The 18,594-nt window shown below is 42.0% G+C and overlaps 1 protein-coding gene across 6 annotated transcripts in view; it reads right to left on the bottom strand.

Moving 5' to 3' along the window:
• CDH18 (cadherin 18) overlaps positions 1-18,594 on the bottom strand; it is a 639,311-nt gene that overhangs the window by 26,286 nt on the left and 594,431 nt on the right. The gene's annotated exons all lie outside the window — the stretch shown is intronic.

Raw genomic sequence — 18,594 nt, forward strand, 5'->3', positions numbered from 1 at the left:
ACAGAATGTAAGGTTAATGGGTAAGATAAAGGCCACAGCTTTATTGATTACAACATGTGAGAAGGTATTGGCTTAGGCATTGGACCACGGAACATTAGACTCCACCCACTCGTAGAGGGGTGAGTCTGAGGAGGGGTTAACCACCAGTAGGGGAAGCCTGTTGATGCTAATCCAACTATAGGCTCTCTTCCTGATGTCACCGAGGGTCGTGCCATGGCCCCCGCCACACGGGCATCGGACAGGATCCACGACCGCCGGATTCTGCAATGCTTGGCATGCAGAACTTCCACCCATCCTTGGCACCTTTGTTTGTTAAGTGATTTCCAATCTAATGGATGAGGTTGGGAAAAGTTGTCTGCAACCTTTGATGATAAACTGCTGCAAATAGACAACTCCCAGTTTGCTTTCTCAATGGCTTAATTAAGTATAAGGCAGATTTAAACACATCACTTCTAAAATCAAGAACCTGCCCAAGGAAACCAAGGTTTGCATTCCCACATTATTATTATTATTATTAAGGTAAAGGTAAAGTGACCCCTAACCATTAGGTCCAGCCGTGGCTGATTGGGGTTGCGGCACTCATCTTGCTTTATTGGCTGAGGGAGCCGGCATACAGCTTCCGGGTCATGTGGCCAGCATGACTAAGCCGCTTCTGGTGAACCAGAGCAGCACATGGAAATGCTATTTACCTTCCCGCTGAAGCGGTACCTATTTATCTACTTGCATTTTGACGTGCTTTTGAACTGCTAGGTTGGCAGGAGCAGGGACTGAGCAATGGGAGCTCACCCCGTCGTGGGGATTCGAACCACCGACCTTCTTGATCGGCAAGTCCTATGCTCTGTGGTTAAGAGGGAGGTGCAAATAAGCATACTGTACATTGGATTGTTGCCTCTAAGTCAAAGAAAGAGGGAAGGGAGGATGGGGGGGGGAGATATAATTTTGTGTTTGTCATCTGGGAATGGCTGTTTCTGTTGATTTTGCCTCACCTTCCAGCCCTGAGATCTTTCACAGAAGAACTCTGGGGAGACTTTAAGTTGAGGCATAAAAATGGAGGGTGTTTTTATGTCCTAATGCTATCAGTCTTGGAGCTACTTTTGGATGCAAAGTCACTTTATGTTTTACTTGGCACATTTGTGAAGTTTATAGTTTCTTTAATTTTCATGCTTATATGTGTGTCTGTGACATTGTAGTGATATACTTTTTATTACGTAATCATGTTTGTACTAGAGAATTTAGAGTTTTTATGTGAACTGCTTTGAGCACAGATGTACATGTGGAAAATGTGGTTTATAAATAAACTGATGATGACTAACAAAGGTGGCACACGGTCAGAGAGAGGAAAACAATAACAAATAGAAGAAGCAACATGTAGAATAGATATAAGCGGACAAACATCAAAAACTGGAAGCTGCGGTCATCAAGGTGAGAAATGAACACAGCATTAAATAAAGTCTTCATAGCAGAATCAAAAATGACAGATTTTGGAGATGCTTAAAAGCTGAAATACACAAGACTTTGCTGTAGCCATAAAAAAAGAAGTTCAGAAGAGAATAGAGAATCAAATGCAACCCCAAAGGTAACCCATGTGGGCAGAAGGACAGACGCTGGAAGATTTCAAGGCAAAGTAAAATAAGATAGAAAGGCTAGATTGCCAGAAGGGCAGACAAAGAACTTCATTTTAAAGCTGTTAACTTTTTAAACAGGAAACCAAGGCAAAACAGCAACAGGACATCATAGCAGACCATTAAACAGAGAATCTAGAACCAAAAGTTGTAAATTATCCACAAAAATGTGATATTGTGTTCATCCCAAGGCAGAATTCAAAGCTGCAGCCTCACTCATCTATAAGCAATTAATTAGTGGGCCTATGGGAGCCGTGTGACTTATGGCAGATTTGTGAGGAGGACCTGAGATTGCAAATCAATGAGCAGAAGTGGGATCAAATTTGGTCCAAAGCTCCATTGAAAGCAGCACCCAGCTAGGATTCAGAAGGCTATTCCTGAAGTATTCCTGAAGTGGCATTGAACACTGCCACAGCTTTCCAAAATTAATAGGGCTGTTTCCTCACTTTGCTGGCCTTAGAGACACCTTCCTTCATATGTGATGGGAATGTGGCGATATTTGTGTGTGTCTTTACTGCATTATCAGGTTTCATAGGTCAAACGTTTGTCTTTAGTTCTGTGGTCTCTGAAAATCGCCTTGAATCCACTGATGGGATAGGAAATGCAAATCCTTGCGCTGATAGAATGGTTACTTAACACTAAATTGGCTAAAAGCTCAGGGGTGCCATCTTGGTGGGAAGGAGGGTCAAATCCCCCCCAAACAATTTTTTCTGTGGCTTGCAGTGGGCCCCATTGGGCCTTCCCATGGCTGTGGCAGAGTCAGGAGATGCTCTGCAGGTTGGTGCAACCTTGTGCCATGTGCACCAGTCTCCACTGTGTCTCCTGATGCTGCGGGGACCAGCACGGCCTAGCAGAAGGCTTCACCAGCCTGTGCAGCATCATGAGATGCATTCGATTTTACATGTGCATGCTGGGCTCCTTCAATCTTGGCAGCAACCCAGCGCCTATGGTGTTGCAGATTATTGGTTCCCACTTTCCACGATGGCTCCCATGTTATACAGTGGTACCTCGGGTTACAGACGCTTCAGGTTACAGACCCTGCTAACCCAGAAATAGTACCTCAGGTTAAGAACTTTGCTTCAGGAAGAGAACAGAAATCACACGACAAAGGCGCGGCGGCAGTGGAGTGGGAGGCCCCATTAGCTAAAGTGGTACCTCAGGTTAAGAACAGTTTCAGGTTAAGAACGGACCTCCAGAATGAATTAAGTTCTTAATGTGCTCTACGTGGGACTACCTTTGAAGGTGACCCGGAAACTGCAATTAATCCAGAATGCGGCAATTATACTGGTGACTGGGAGTGGCTGCTGGGACCACATAACACCGGTCCTGAGAGATCTGCATTGGCTCCCAGTACATTTCCGAGCACAATTCAAAGTGTTGGTGCTGACCTTTAAAGCCCTAAATGGCCTTGGTTCTGTATACCTGAAGGAGTGTCTCCACCCCCATCATTCAGCCCGGACACTGAGATCCAGCGCCGAGGGCCTTCTGGCGGTTCCCTCATTGCAAGAAGTGAGGTTACAGGGAACCAGAAAGAGGGCCTTCTCATTGTGGCGCCCTCCCTGTGGAACGCCCTCTCTTCAGATGTGAAGGAAATAAGCAGCTATCTTCTCTTTAAAAGACATCTGAAGGCAGCCCTGTTTAGGGAAGTTTTTAATATTTAATGCTGTATTGTTTGTAACACTCGATTGGGAGCCGCCCAGAGTGGCTGGGGAAACTCAGCCAGATGGGCGGGGTATAAATAATAAATTATTATTATTATTATTATTATTATTATTATTATTATTATTATTATAAATTATATTAACCTGAGGTACCACTGTATATAATACAGGATGTACTTTTCTTATAAATCATGAAAGCAGAAATGAGTTGCATTTCCACAAAAGTGACAACAGGATCAGGGATGGCCAATCAAGGGAGCATCACAATAGTCCCAAAACAGAGAACAGCTCTCCCTTTAACTCTCCTCTGCTGCTGCCATTCTCTCTTCCACTGAAAGTGAAGGCCTTGAAGTGGAGAGAAGAAACAAACACAATGAGGAAGCAGATAAAGAGAGACTGACAAGCAACGTCTTTCCAAGTCTACTTCGCTGAAGGTCACCGTTAACAATTGAAACAATTACAGCCTTCTGACGGCCTGCAGACCAGCTTATGAATCTTGATTGAAAATTAAGGGAGGCATTTATTTTCCAGAACTGTGGCTTCACTGATACCCACAGAGTTTCATGCGTCATTGTGCATTGTCTTTTGTTGGAACTATTTTCTACACTCCTCAATTATTTCTGAACAGTCATGCAGGGGAAAGTGGATAGGGACTATAATAGCATAAGAGCTTAAGAGGAGCTTTCTGAATTGAGCCAATGGCACATATCTAGTCCAGCATCCTGTTCCTACAGTGGCCAATCAGATACCTGTGGGCATTCTGCCCACCTGTGATTGTCAGCAACTGGTATTCAAAAGAATACTGTCATTAACAGTGGAGGTGCAGCATGGCCGTGTAGCTAGTAGCTGTTGATAGACATATCCTCCATGAATTTGTCTAATCCTCTTTTAAAATCATCCATTTTGGTGGCCATCACTGCCTCCTGTGGAAGCAAGTTTTATAGCAGAGACATCACCTTGCAAAGCAGAGACATCACCTTGCCAACAAAGGTCCATATAGTTAAAGCCATGGTTTCCCCAGTAGTGATGTATGGAAGTGAGAGCTGGACCATAAAGAAGGCTGATCGCCGAAGAATAGATGCTTTTGAATTATGGTGCTGGAGGAGACTCTTGAGACTCCCATGGACTGCAAGAAGGTCAAACCTCTCCATTCTGAAGGAAATCAGCCCTGAGTGCTCACTGGAAGGACAGATCCTGAAGCTGAGACTCCAATACTTTGACCACCTCATGAGAAGAGAAGACCCCCTGGAAAAGCCCCTGATGTTGAGAAAGATGGAGGGCACAAGGAGAAGGGGACGACAGAGGATGAGATGGTTGGAAAGTGTTCTTGAAGCTACCAGCATGAATTTGACTAAACTGCGGGAGGCGGTGGAAGACAGGAGTGCCTGGTGTGCTCTGGTCCATGGGGTCATGAAGAGTCAGACACGACTTAACGACTAAACATCAACAACATGTGTTTTGTGGAAAAAGTACTGTCTTTCATCTATCCTGAACCTTCCAACGTCCAGCTTCATCAAATGTACATACAGTATTTTTCCATCTATAAGACGCCCCCATGTATAAGATGCCCCCTATTTTGGGGACTCAGATTTAAGAAAATGGAGGGAGATGGTCCCTGTGTGTAAGACACCCCCGAATTGTGGACATTATTTTAAAGGGGAAAAACCTAGTCTTATACACGGAAAAATACTGTAAATTCAAATGGAATGAGGGAAGGAGAAAAAAACCTGTCTCTACTTTCTCCATGCCAGACATGGTCTTATAAACTTCTATCATGTCACCTCTGACTCACCTTTTCTCTCAACTACAAAAGTCTCAAATGCTTGTACTTTTCTTCAAGTACAAGCCTTGGTCATTCTGGTTGCCCTTTTCTGAACCTACTTCAACCCTATAATCTCCTTTTTGAGATGGTGTGATCAGAATGGCACACAGTATTCCAAATATGGTTGCACCATAGATTTGTGTATAGGCAGTAGAGTATTGGCTGTTTTATTATCTTTATTTTTTAAAATATTTTTTTTTAATTTGATTTTACATTTAGTGTTTACATTCAGACATAAATCAGCACCACAAAAATATAGGATTACTCGTATCCTTGAACTTCCCTCCACCCCTCCATGGGTTCCATTGTTAATCTCTTTCCACTGCATCTTATATTGTCCTTGATTATTAAAAAAAAATACTCCGTTGTTTCCATGTTATTACAGTCCTGCAAATGTTTTTAATTGTTTATAGTGTTCTCCAAGGTAAATTATAATTTTCCCCCATTCCTTATTAAAGATTTTTTTTTATCTTCCTGGTTTCTGATCCTTCCAGTCATTTTTGCCAATTTGGCATAATCCATCAATTTGAGTAGCCACTCTTCTCTGTTAGGGATTTTATTATCCTTCCATCTCTTGGCTAAAAACATCCAACAGCTGTCATCATACAAGCTGCTGTTTTATTTTCAGTTCCTTCCTGAATAATTCCACAGCATGGAATTTGCCTTTTTCACAGCTGCTGTACACTGGATCAACATCTTCATTGAGCTATCTGCTATGACTCCAAGGTCTCATTCCTTTTTTTTTTTTTTTTACTAAATTTTTTATTGGATTTTCACATTTTATAAACACACACACACACAAAAAAAAAGACAAAGACAAAACATGTATAATTTCATATCCTTACTTTCTTAACCCCACTTCCTGACTTCCCCCCACCCCCCCTCATACATCCTAATTCAAATAATTAGCTCAGCAAGTTCTTATCTCTCATCCTTTACATATTATTGTTATTTTTTTAAAAAAATAGTTCTTATTACTTGGCCAAATTTTACTTATCCAATTTTCTTATAAATGTTGAATCCTTTTCTAAGGTCGACCCAAATTCCCTTCCACGAATTTCCCCCTTTTTATATTAAATATAGGTCATAATAACCAAACACAAAGGTCATAAAAATTTTGAAATTCTGTTCTCCCCTCCCTCCCTACCCCGGTTTCTGTCCCTTCCCGAATAAATGTCCACAATGACAGTTTTTAGCCTGGATTCCTCACATCTGAGGCCTTCAAGTCTCTGTCAGTCTCTCTCTGCCGGTTTTGTTGGTAACCCTCTTTTTGGTCGTCAGGTCTCGAAGGAGCTCTGGCACAGTCTCATCAGATTTTCTTCCATCCGAAATACTTGGTAACAGCTGCTGCAAAAGGTCAACTGATCTCCCATACTCAAAGAGGAAGCCCCAATCATATTTCTTATTTCTTTTAAATTCCAGTGTTCCAAGTGTTCCAGGGGCTTCCTCCTTCCTTTTTCGCATCTTTCGCAGATTTGTAATCCAAAGATCTTCTTCTTTATGTTCTAGCAATGTAGGCTTCTGGTTGGTACTCTCCACCTGTACTTTCTCCACTCCTTCTTCCCTCTCCTCCAGTTCCAAAGATGTCTCTTCTGATTCAGCTGCAGATTTTTTCCCAGTCAGATCCTTTGTGCATTCAGCAGAGTTGCTTGTTTTAGAGTTCAAGGTTATAAGTTGTTTGTTCATAGCCATGCTCTGCTCTTGCAGTATTCCCACGAGAAAAAACATTCTTTCTATCTCTGCCTGTAATTTTCCATCTGCAGCCATTGTAATGTTTCAGAGTTCCCCCTAGGGGGATTCTGGTTACTTAATAGTCCTTTCCCAACAGTCTGTTACTTTGTTATTTATAACTACTTTGTTCCCAACCACTTTGATTCAAATGTAACAAATTTAGTCCAGAGAGATGTTAAATAATAAGATTTTTAACTTTAACTGCCCGTTTGACAGCTCCTTTGACAGCTGTCAAACTCCTTGTTCCTTTTCCTCCAGCTCACACACAGGATGCTCCCGGGTCCGGGAGGGGGGGGGGTTAGACAAAAACTTCTAAAATTCCACTCTTACTCTCCAGCACAAATCTTCTTCTGTCAAATTCATGGAAATATTATCTTTTAAATCACACCGAAAAGAAAAGATCTCTCCACCTTAGTTCTCCGATCCTTGCTTTAAATCTTTTGTAGGTAGGGGGGGTGCGGACTTCCCTTTAGCACATCCCCCGGTCGTACCGAATTCAAGGATAAAAGTTTTAAAGTCCAAATTCTGTTCTACTCACGGGTTATTTCAAGTCCGAATTTCAGGGGGAAAAGTCAGCACTCTCCGGCCATGGCTCGCGGCTTCGCTCCACTGTAGTAGCGGTCTACTCACAGCACCACGCCACTCTCTGTACCCTCTCCGTAGCCTTTAAAAAGGCTCTTCGTGGGTCGGGGGGGCGCTTAAGGTGCCCACCGAGTCACCAAGTCCGCAGGCTTCCGCGCCTGCAGTTTCTGAGGGTCCCCGCGTCGCCGTCGCGGTAGGACCCATCTCCAGTAGAGCCGAATCCCTCCGGAGCTCGGAGGGAATCCGCCATTAGCCGATCGCGCTAACCCGGAAGTCGGACGAGGTCTCATTCCTGGTCAGTCACTGCCTGTTCAGACCCCATGGCATGTATGTGAAATTCAGATTTCCCCCCTTACACTCATCACTTTACACTGGCTTAGACTGAATTGCGTTTGTCATTCTTCCACCTATTCAGTCAGTTTGGAAAGGTCCTTTTGGAATTTTTCGCAGTCACTTTTTACTTCAATGACTCTGAAAAAGTTCAGCTTTGGCAGAAAATTTGGCCACTCCACTACTCAGCCCTAACTCTACAATAATAAAAGCCCTCAATTAATGACTTTACTGAAGCCTTCCCCAACTGACACACTCCATAAGTTTTGGACTACAACTCCCATCAGCCCAACCCAGAACAGCCATGCTGGGGTTGATGGGAGTTGTGGTTCAAAACATTTGGACAGCAGCAAGGGAGGACTTCTTTACTGGAAGGAATTCATCAACCTCCAAGTTAGGACAATATATAAATACTATTAACATTTAAACAATGAAAGTAAAAAAGAACTGGCAACAGAGGCAATGTTATCCTTCAATCAATTTCTTTAAAACCAATGCTTAAAAAACAAAATGCTTTCAATGCTATAGGTGTTTTCTTCCATGAACATTGCCCTCGTTGTTCAAATAACTTGAATACATTGGAATATCAAAATACTCAGAGCTTGCTTGGCAGACTTTCTTAACAGATAGACACAGTCTATATTCTTGAAAGTCATTTAGAAGGTTTAATAACATAGCAGCATCCACATTCTTCTCAGTGTAGCCTGGTATCCAAAAGATGAATTGGAAAGCCCAAGTATCTCCTAAAAAGCTATGGAATGCTGCAAACTGGACATAAACTCAGCCTCACACTCTGCAGGCGAGCCAGTAATGTTCCATGCCACAATGAAATTGTATCTTTACAGAGACTATGAAAAAGAAAGACTGCAATGTGAGATGAACAGAGGGTATCCTCAAGGCAGAACAGGGACTGGCAAACTACCCTTCTACAGATGAAGTCAGAGAAGACAATTAGAGCTGGAAAAAACACACACACTACAACAGCCATATTTTCTGAATTTGACTGGATTTAAGCGGCAGTTATTCTCAACAAATTTAGTTTATTTTGATTTGGTTGATTGAAAAAATGTATTTTTTTTAGCTCATTGCTTCCTGTACAAGGTTAAGAAATGCAAATAAATGTAACAGTATGACGGCTGGTTCACATGGTAACAGTATAATGACTGCAATAACACTTTGTGAAGAAGTCATCATGTAGAGTTATAAGTCTTCAAACCAACCCAGGAGCAACACTTTACAATAAAGTCAGGTCACACATTCAACAACAAACTATCACATATAGCAGCTTTCTCCAGCCTACTGCCTTTCAGATGCTTTGAACTAAAATTCCCATCTGTCCCAACTAACCCATCTGACCCACGCTGGCCAGATCTGATGGGAGTTGTAGTCCCTAACATCTGGAGGGCACCAGGTTGGGGAAGACTGGTGCAGAGAACGGAAATGTTGTATATGCATAGGTGAGCTATGGGGCAGATTCAACTAAACTCTTGCACTAGTGGAAGCCAGAGCAATGAGCCCTGCTAACACAACCAGGGCTAACTATCTCACCTCCCCACACCGGCTCTAGAAGGTCAGGAGAACCCCCAGAACAGCACATGGGGATAGGAGAGGGGAGATCATTCCATCTGGTAATCAGAAATCAGCAACACTGAGTTCCACTCCTTGAATTTACAAGAATTTTCCCCTGTCTTTCTCTTTCTACAATTTTCCAGCCACATAAGGTAAAACTTTCTGTGGCGACTGGCCATGTCGGCTGTTTATGTTCTCAAGTGAAATTTAGTATGAACTAGCAAAGCAACCATGTGTTAGGCAGGAAAGAGTTTGTATCCTACAAGAATACCACTGAGATGTTGCTCATCTTTGTGTGCCCTAGATACAAAGGCAAACTAGGCACTCTCACCCATTCTGTGGGACCTAGATCCCTATCTGTAAGACTAGCTGTCCAGCACCAAAAGAAGAGTGATACACTTAGAGAACCTAATGAGTTGGGATCTAAACCTGGTCCCTGTACTTGATGACCCCAGCAGTTAAGAATCAAGCATACTTCTAATGGCATAATACTGTCCATTCATCTGTCCAATGAGGCTGAATGTTGGAAGATTTAGGACAGTACTTCTTCATGTAGCGCATAGTCAAACTACGAGACTCATTCCCTCAGGAGACAGTGATGGTCACCAACTTGGATGGCTTTGAATGAGGATTAGCTAAATTCATGGAGGAGAGGGCTATCTCAGTGGCTAATAGCCATGATGTAGCCATGCTAGGCCTCCACAGTTGGAGTCAGCAACGCTTCCCACTACCAATTGCTGGAAACCACAGGAGGGGTGAGTGCTTTTGTGCTCATGTTCTGCTTCCTGGTTTCCCACAGGCATCTGGTTGGCCACTGTGAGAACAGGATACTAGACTAGATCTAGGGCCTGATCCAACAGGCTATTCTTAAGTTCTTGCATTCATAGCTCCACAACAGGTTATGTTTATGGGCATGGCTTTAAGAAAAGTGGGGTAGAATGTTGCAAATTGGAGGAAGCACACAATATATTAATTGACCATGGTGAGATAGAAGAAGAAGGAAGGAAGGAAGGAAGGAAGGAAGGAAGGAAGGAAGGAAGGAAGGAAGGAGGAGGAGTTTGGATTTGATTTCCCACTTCATCACTACCCTAAGGAGTCTCAAAGTGGCAAACAATCTCCTTTTTCCTTCTTCCCCCACAACAAACACTCTGTGAGGTGAGTGAGGCTGAGAGACTTCAGAGAAGTGTGACTAGCCCAAGGTCCGAGAAGTGTGACTAGCCCAAGGTCACCCAGCACATGGATGCAGATGGAGGAGCAGGGAATCAAACCCGGTTCACCAGATTACAAGTCCACCGCTCTTAACCACTACACCACACTGGTTACAATGTGTTACACCACACATTGTGTTACACGACACACTGTGTTACACCATTGTGTTACACAATGTGTTACACCTCACTGGTTACAAGCAAACTTTGGTCAACTAAGTGTTAAAGTCCATCAGTGCTACCTGCTAAAACAAAGGTGGGTGGAAAATGGGCTCTTCTACAGTGCCTGCAGGAGCAAGTATCTCAAGCACCACAATATATCACTTCATACTATGTAATACTGCACAACAATTAGACAAAGTGGAAAGCCAGAGGCAGCAATAAGGCTCTGTGCCATGCTCCACTAACTCCTCATAAAATGAACACTTCAAAGTGCACAGAAAACACTTTTTAAAAATTGTGCAAGGTTGCTTTAATCTGGGACATGCACTCCACATTGCCTGGAAATAAAGCAGGTGCATTAAAAGGGGAAAAGGAAAAGGAACAGAAGAGTGAAGCTTGTTGAAATATTCTTTCTGTTTACTAGCATTTAGCTGCTAAGCAAACCATGTAGTATAATTCCTAATGCAGTCTGCAAAATGCCAAGATCACTCAAAGCTCTCTATCACTCATCAGTCACAGCAATGGTTAATGAACAGCATTACAATGGAGAGGATCAATGCCATTGGATTCAAAATACTCAAGTTTAATTTCCAGTCATCTCCCATTACAAGGTATGCTTTCTCAATAACGCCCCCCCCCCAATATAGAATATCTTCTAGAAACTGTTGTAGCACCAAGTGAAGATATTTGATGTATTTATTTATTCAATTTATATCCTATATGTGTTGTACCTTTTACATTCATGTGAAGGTGTAACTCCCAAATTTTCTGCGCTCAAAGAGCATTCAAAATATATTTGTGTTGCTGACTTGTTGAAATCCTGGCTGTTAACATTGGTGGACCCCGAGGCAGAACAGCAATTCCCCATAGCCCCGCCCCCTCCAAGCCAAGGCACATTGTGCCTAAGGCTGAAAATTTCAAAGCTACCTCTCTCTGAGGATAAAGAAATAAATGAAAATATATTAAATAACTAAAAATAATCTGTCCTTTTATTACCTCAAAAACCAGCTGTCTGACTGAGGCAGTAGTATGTCCGATAGTGGGGCTGGCCCTCTCTGTTAAGAACTTGTGAAAAACAGCTGAAATTTTGTTCAAATGTTGCCTGATCTAAACAACAAAGGGAATTTCATATGAATATATTAAACTCTTGCAGGGGTGGGGGTGGCAAATGATCCATTCGTTTGCATTTACTTCTAGTAATTGTTATTCTGACTATACCAAGTGGCCTTTAAAGTCTGACGTAAAACCAGATCAAAGCCCCTCTGAAGACTTCCTGTTCCAGATATAACAAGTGAAGGCAACATTATGACTAGAGGGAACATTCCCTTTAAATAGTTGCTCAAGGTAATGGTTTGTCTTTGAGAGTGTTTTGCTGTCGATGTATATTTAACATCCAACAGAAGCAGTTCCATCTATGGGGTAAAGCAGTGGCTTCCAACCTCCTCATGGCTGAAGAACCCTTGTGGTCTGTTGTTATAGCCTGTGAAATCCTAACCCCCTCTCTTCACCATTAACCCAACACAAAAAGAAAAGAGAGAGTAAACAATGGTGATAAGTGGTATATTGAAAATTCAAAAGGCAAATTGGTACTAATTCATGATACATCTATTCAAGATGGCTGAACAATTGAAAATTAGAAAGTTTCAAAGATGTTATTCAGTGAGTTTATCCTTAAGAGTTCAGTGAAGAACTCTGGTATAAAGACTGGATGACCTCAAACCAGAGAAAGTTGGTCAGACTGAAATCCCATCAATTTTAATGAAGTATAAGTACAACTACTTTTCTTTGAACTGAGGTCACAACACATTTTAAATATTGTATCCTAAGCAACTCATATGGCTTTCCTCCTAATTTAATAGGTGTCAATTCCTGTTTGCACATGGAACATTTTTAATTAACTTGAAGAAGATGAAAAGTCTTCCATGTGAATATCCAGATTTTCACAAAGCTTCTTCCAATTCAAAGGAAAATCATGTTATGACTGGTCATCCTACTATGTACTTATTTATTTAGAAAACTTATATGCCACACTTTGTCAAAAGACCACAGGGTGATTTACAGCATAGAACACAAACATCAATATGTAACATATCATAATTTCTTTCCAGGCAAGTAAATTTCCTCAAAATTAAGATTCGGCTCAAGCAAAACCACACAATATACAGAGATGCCACTAGATGTCACCTGTAGCAAATTGGGAGAGTTCCACTCAGATAAATCATCTGTAAGAATTTCAAGGAGGGGAAGGTAAAATAATGTTTCAGTAACATCAAGAGCAACATGTATCAGCAGCATTTATTGGTCGGAGGATCAGACACTTTGCTGCAAATCTGAACTATTCTATCAAACCAGAACACAATCAAAGAGAGGGAACATGATACATGCTTAATGTTATAGTGCAAGCTTTTTAAACCTGGTGATCTTCAAATGTTTCAGACAACCCTCAACAACTCCAGCCATAATGGTCAAGGGTCAGGAACTGCAAAGGCCATAGTCCAAAGCATATGGAAGGCACCTGGTTGAGGAAGGCGGTTCCAGTGACTAGACATCACTACAGGATTGGGCTGTGGAGTTTTGAAGGTATGAAGATCATGAGAGTCTTAATCTCAGGGTTGTGGGTTCAAGCCCCACACTGGGCAAAGGATTAATGCATTTCAGGGAGTTGGTGACTCCCCTGGTCCTTTCCAACTCTACAATTCTGTTATTTCTAATTTCTATGAATTAAGGTTTTTAAGGTGTAGCCTTAAGAACGAGCAATTGACCCTGAGGATTGTTACAGCACAGTCTTAACAACAACAACAACAACAACAACAACAACAACAACAATAATAATAATAACAGCAACAACAATAAATTATTATCATTATCACTATTATTATTATTATTACCCCGCCCATCTGGCTGTGTTTCCCCAGTCACTCTGGGTGGCTCCCGATCGAGTGTTACAAACAATACAGCATTAAACATTAAAAACTTCCCTAAACAGGGCTGCCTTCAGATGTCTTTGAAAAATAGGATAGCTGCTTATTTCCTTGACATCTGATGGGAGAGCGTTCCACAGGGAGGGTGCCACTGCCAAGAAGGCACTCTGTCTGGTTCCCTGTAACCTCACTTCTCGCAATGAGGGAACCACCAGAAGGCCCTCAACGCTGGATCTCAGTGTCTGGGCTGAATGATGGGGGTGAAGACACTCCTTCAGGTATACAGGACAGAGGCTGTTTAGGACTCTAAAGGTCAGCACCAACACTTTGAATTGTGCTCGGAAATGTACTGGGAACCAATGCAGATATCTCAGGAATGGTGTTATGTGGTCCCGGCGGCCACTCCCAGTCACCAGTCTAGCTGCCGCATTCTGGATTAATTTCAGTTTCCGGGTCACCTTCAAAGGTAGCCCCACGTAAACCCATTCCAAGGTAAACCCATTCCAAACCCAATCCAAAGGGAAACAATCAAACAGCATTCCATGGGGCAATAAAATTAAGGATACAAAATGTATTGCTGAACTCTCATGTGTATCTGCTTCAGAAATGTCCTAATAAAACAACCAGGGCACACAAAGTGGATTACGAGAAATGTTCATTAATTGTTTGTTGGATTAGTGTCATCCTTCAATAGCTCTCTCGTCAGAAGCCAAGTGGCTTGCAGCCAGCACTGTAATCAGATACAGAGCACAGCTTGATACTGATATGACACAGAGCTCATGGAATTTGCATCTCATAGCTAATGAGAGCCATTAGAGTGGATAAAACATATCAAATGAGGCACCAGAGTCATCTTTTTCATAAACTTTCAGCCTTGAACATACAAAGTAGCCTCCCACTGTTTGACTCTCAGTCCACCTAGCTCAGTGGAGTCTACTTATAAGTGACAACAGCGTTTCAAGTCCTAGCTATCCAAAGTCTTCTTCCCACCTTTGCTGTGCAAGATCCTTGTAAGTGGAGGTGTTAGAGATTGCAACTAGAACTTTAAGATTGCACATCATGTGCTATGCCCGCTCCCAATATAACACTGCTTTAAATCAGCCTCCCACAACCAAATACCCTCCAGATATTTTGAACCATAACACCCAACATCCAAAATATCTGGAGGCCACCAAGGTTGGTAGGAAGCCTGAACAATGTTCTGTCTAGTCCAAAGCACTCCATCTCCACTCTCATCACTGGCTCAACTCTCTAAAGGCCAAAGTTCTTTCCCAGATAACCTTGTCAGTCCATAATATGAGTTGAACCTCATATTTTCAACACAGAGGACATTTTTGATGACCCCTTGCATGGCTAAAAATACATATGGAAATAGTTCCACAACAAGATAAACAGAGACAAGTGCTACAACATAGTATCCCTTTTAATATATAAATGTAAGAACTTGGGGCTTTGTGCCTAAACTATACATGACTGTGAAAAGACTCTGGCCAAGAATTGCCAAAGTTTTACCATAGAGGAAAAAAATATTTCAAAAAAATTACTAAGTGCAAACCAACAGAGTCAGAAGAAAGAGCTGGAAAGCATGCTGATGTACTCATACATGAATTTTGTCAGGTGAAAAGCAGCCAGTATAATAAAACCAGCATGCAGAATGAGAAACTAAAGAAAATTTCCTAGCACTAGTGGTAGATTTTAAAAATAACTCTTTTTAAAATCCCCTTTATCTTAACAAGCACTAGCGTATCTAATGACATGGAAGCTGACATTGTATGCTCTGTTGAACTCATAACTAAAATTTGATGAATTATAATACTGAAATCCAAGAAAGCAAGTATAAAAGGAGGAAAAAGAAAGGAGAGGAAAGCTGAACAAAAGACAATTAGAGTGGAATAGCTAGCATACCTTCAGATAAGTTAATTGTATTTTAACTTATCATCTCTTTGTCTATATCAAAGTGAAAAGTCCAGCAGTCAAAGGGCACCTAACTCTGTAAACTTTACAAAATTGAGGTCACAATTTCCATTTATTCATTAAGGAGCCCTTCATTTTCCTCACAAGCGATTGGTCAATGAACTCTGGGTTGTATCCAACAAAATTTTACTCAGAAAAGATACAGTGAAATTAATTGACCTAACAAAATAAAAAAATCCCTTCCAGTAGCACCTTAAAGACCAACTAAGTTAGTTCTTGGTATGAGCTTTCGTGTGCATGCACACTTCTTCAGATAATTGACCTAAGTTAGTCTCTTTCACTAATTTGAATAGGTGTACCCTGAGCATGGCTCACATTGGATACAACGGGTTGTGTGTGTGTGTGTGTGTCTTCTTTGGGGGGAAATCATAGCATATAATTACTAACAAAAATTAGAATTAAATTTTTGAATATATTAGGAAAGTTAAGAGATCCAGTTTCCTTGTAAGGCAGGCAGATAAACTCCAGAATCAAGTAGTTTACTCAAAAGCAGAGCCCAGCACACGGCACGAAAAATGGCTATAATAACTGGGGGTAAAAATGTTAGTTTGTCAATAGGTAAAGGTAAAGGTAAAGGTACCCCTGCCCGTACGGGCCAGTCATGTCCGACTCTGGGGTTGTGCGCCCATCTCACTTAAGAGGCCGGAGGCCAGCGCTGTCCGGAGACACTTCCAGGTCACGTGGCCAGCATGACGAAGCTTCTCTGGCAAGCGAGCACCAGCGCAGCACACGGAAACGTTGTTTACCTTCCCACTATAAAGTGGTACCTATTTATCTACTTGCACTTAAGGGTGCTTTCGAACTGCTAGGTGGGCAGGAGCTGGGACCGAAAGACGGGAGCTCACCCCACCGCGAGGATTCAAACCACCGACCATGCGATCGGCAAGCCCTAGGCACTGAGGTTTTACCCACAGCGCCACCCGCTGTCAATACTATGTTGATACTATGTCAATACTATGTTGATACTATGTCAATACTATGTTGCAATTAGCTACTATGAGCAATTTCCCTATGGAAAAATGATATGGAAATTTGGTGGTGTTTTCTGAAGCAAACATATTACAATTCCAAAGAAAGGCAAAAAGACTTCCAAAAACGCCAGTAAAATTGTTCTTTGCATCCTTAAGGCTGTCACTAAAAATAATCTGAAAATGACATTTGATGCAAATTTGGATGTTTCTTCTCATGCAGAACATCTTATTTTAAAATACACTAAAAGTGTTTCAGTTACTAGCGACAGATTCATCCCCCTCAGGTAAAATCAAAGGTAAGCTCATCTAATATGAGCAATCTCACTTGTCCCAGGTAAAAATTGCTTGGTTTTCTCCTCCTCCTGCAATGTGCAAAATTGGAGCAGTGCAAACATACTTGCAGGGATGGCAGATTGGCTCCATGGGCACAGGTGCATTGTCCCAGCCTCCCAACCTCATGTCCCATCCTGGCTTGCAGCAAGGAACAAGCTCATGAAAAAATCCTAGATGCAAGGAACTGCTGGACATGTAGCTCCCATAGTATCCAGTCAAACCCACTGAACACTCAGGTGCCCTTGAAAATCGTGGATCCTTTGGTTCCTTGATGACTTGTGCATGCCCAGAAGCTCAGCTAACATTCAAAACCAGAACACACCTCTCAGGAGCTGATTCAGAATGCAGCCAAGCTTTAAGAGCTGGAGATTTGTGTTCCAGACCAAATAATAATGAATTCTGGCAACATCAATGTCAATAATACTAGCCATACTTCTTGGGAGGGTTTTACACATTCCAAGTGTAATAAGAGAATGGCAATGGCAGAGTTCCTCTGATCAGGAGGAATTTACTCCGTGGAAACAGGGTCTGGCCGCCACGGCGAAGGCGGAGACCCACTAAAAATCACAGGCGGGAGAAGCCTGTGAACCTGGGATTCGGCTGGCACCTTTTGTGCCTCCCCTACTCGCGGGGAGACCCAGTTTCGGGGATCCGGAGCGACGTGGGGTGAGCGGTGCGGTGCTTCGAATTGATTGCTTCTTTCACAGAGTGAAGCCGCATTGCTGTTGCCGGAGAGCGCTGACTTTTTCCTGTGGACAATTTGATTTTAAACAACTACCCGTGAGTAGAACGGAAAATTGGATCTATAAATGTCTTAATTTGGCACCGAAACAGGAAGGTTTTAAACAGGAAGTCCGCCTTCCCCTTTTGTAAATAGATTGAAGCAAAGACGCTGCAAGCTAAGGTCTTGGAAAGGATCCGCAAAGGATTAAACTTCCATCGATTAAAACTATAAAACCCCCCTTGGAAGCAGCAGAAGAGGGGGGAAATTTTGGATCGCGCAAGCCTGCAGGAGAGAGTGTTGAAAATTAAATCACCACTGCTCTGAACCTGGAAAGGGGCTGCCAGTAAGATTGACATTTTGAAGTTCATTGGATGTGCATAGAATGTATCTTGACAGTTAGCTAAATAAGAGAAATATATTGTTTCCATTGTCCTCTTCTGCGTTTAAAATGGAGGAAAAGTAACTGAAAATTGAAACTATATTTACTGTTTGAACTGTGCTTAAAAGGATTGACACAAATAGAAACTGTTTCCCTCTAGAGGGAGCCTTTGAAACTGTTATAAGAGCTGAGCTGGGGGAACCAGCTGCAAGACAAGAGACTGTGAGAATCAGGGGTTGGCCTTGGACTATTTGAGAATGTCGACAGAAGAAGCTTTAGTGATTGCATTATGCAAGATAAGTTACTCGTTGGAACAACTCCACAAGAAGACAGATGTCATGACTACTAAAATTGATATCTTGGGACAAAAAGTGACTAACTTGGGACAAAAAGTGACTAATTTGGGACAAAAAGTGAACATCAATACAGAAATTATTCAGGATCTGATACAGGAATCTATTTTGACAGGGCAAATTGTCAAGAAGGCGAAGGAGAAAGTTGCTGTTGTTGAACCTAAAGTAATACAAGTGGGAGCCCCAGCCTTACAGAGGCAAATTGAAGACTATAAGTTGAGGCCTTTTATTGAATTTAGAAAAAGTCTGATT

The sequence above is a fragment of the Podarcis cretensis genome (assembly GCF_951804945.1).
Source record: "Podarcis cretensis genome assembly, chromosome: 7".
NCBI lineage: Eukaryota > Metazoa > Chordata > Lepidosauria > Squamata > Lacertidae > Podarcis > Podarcis cretensis.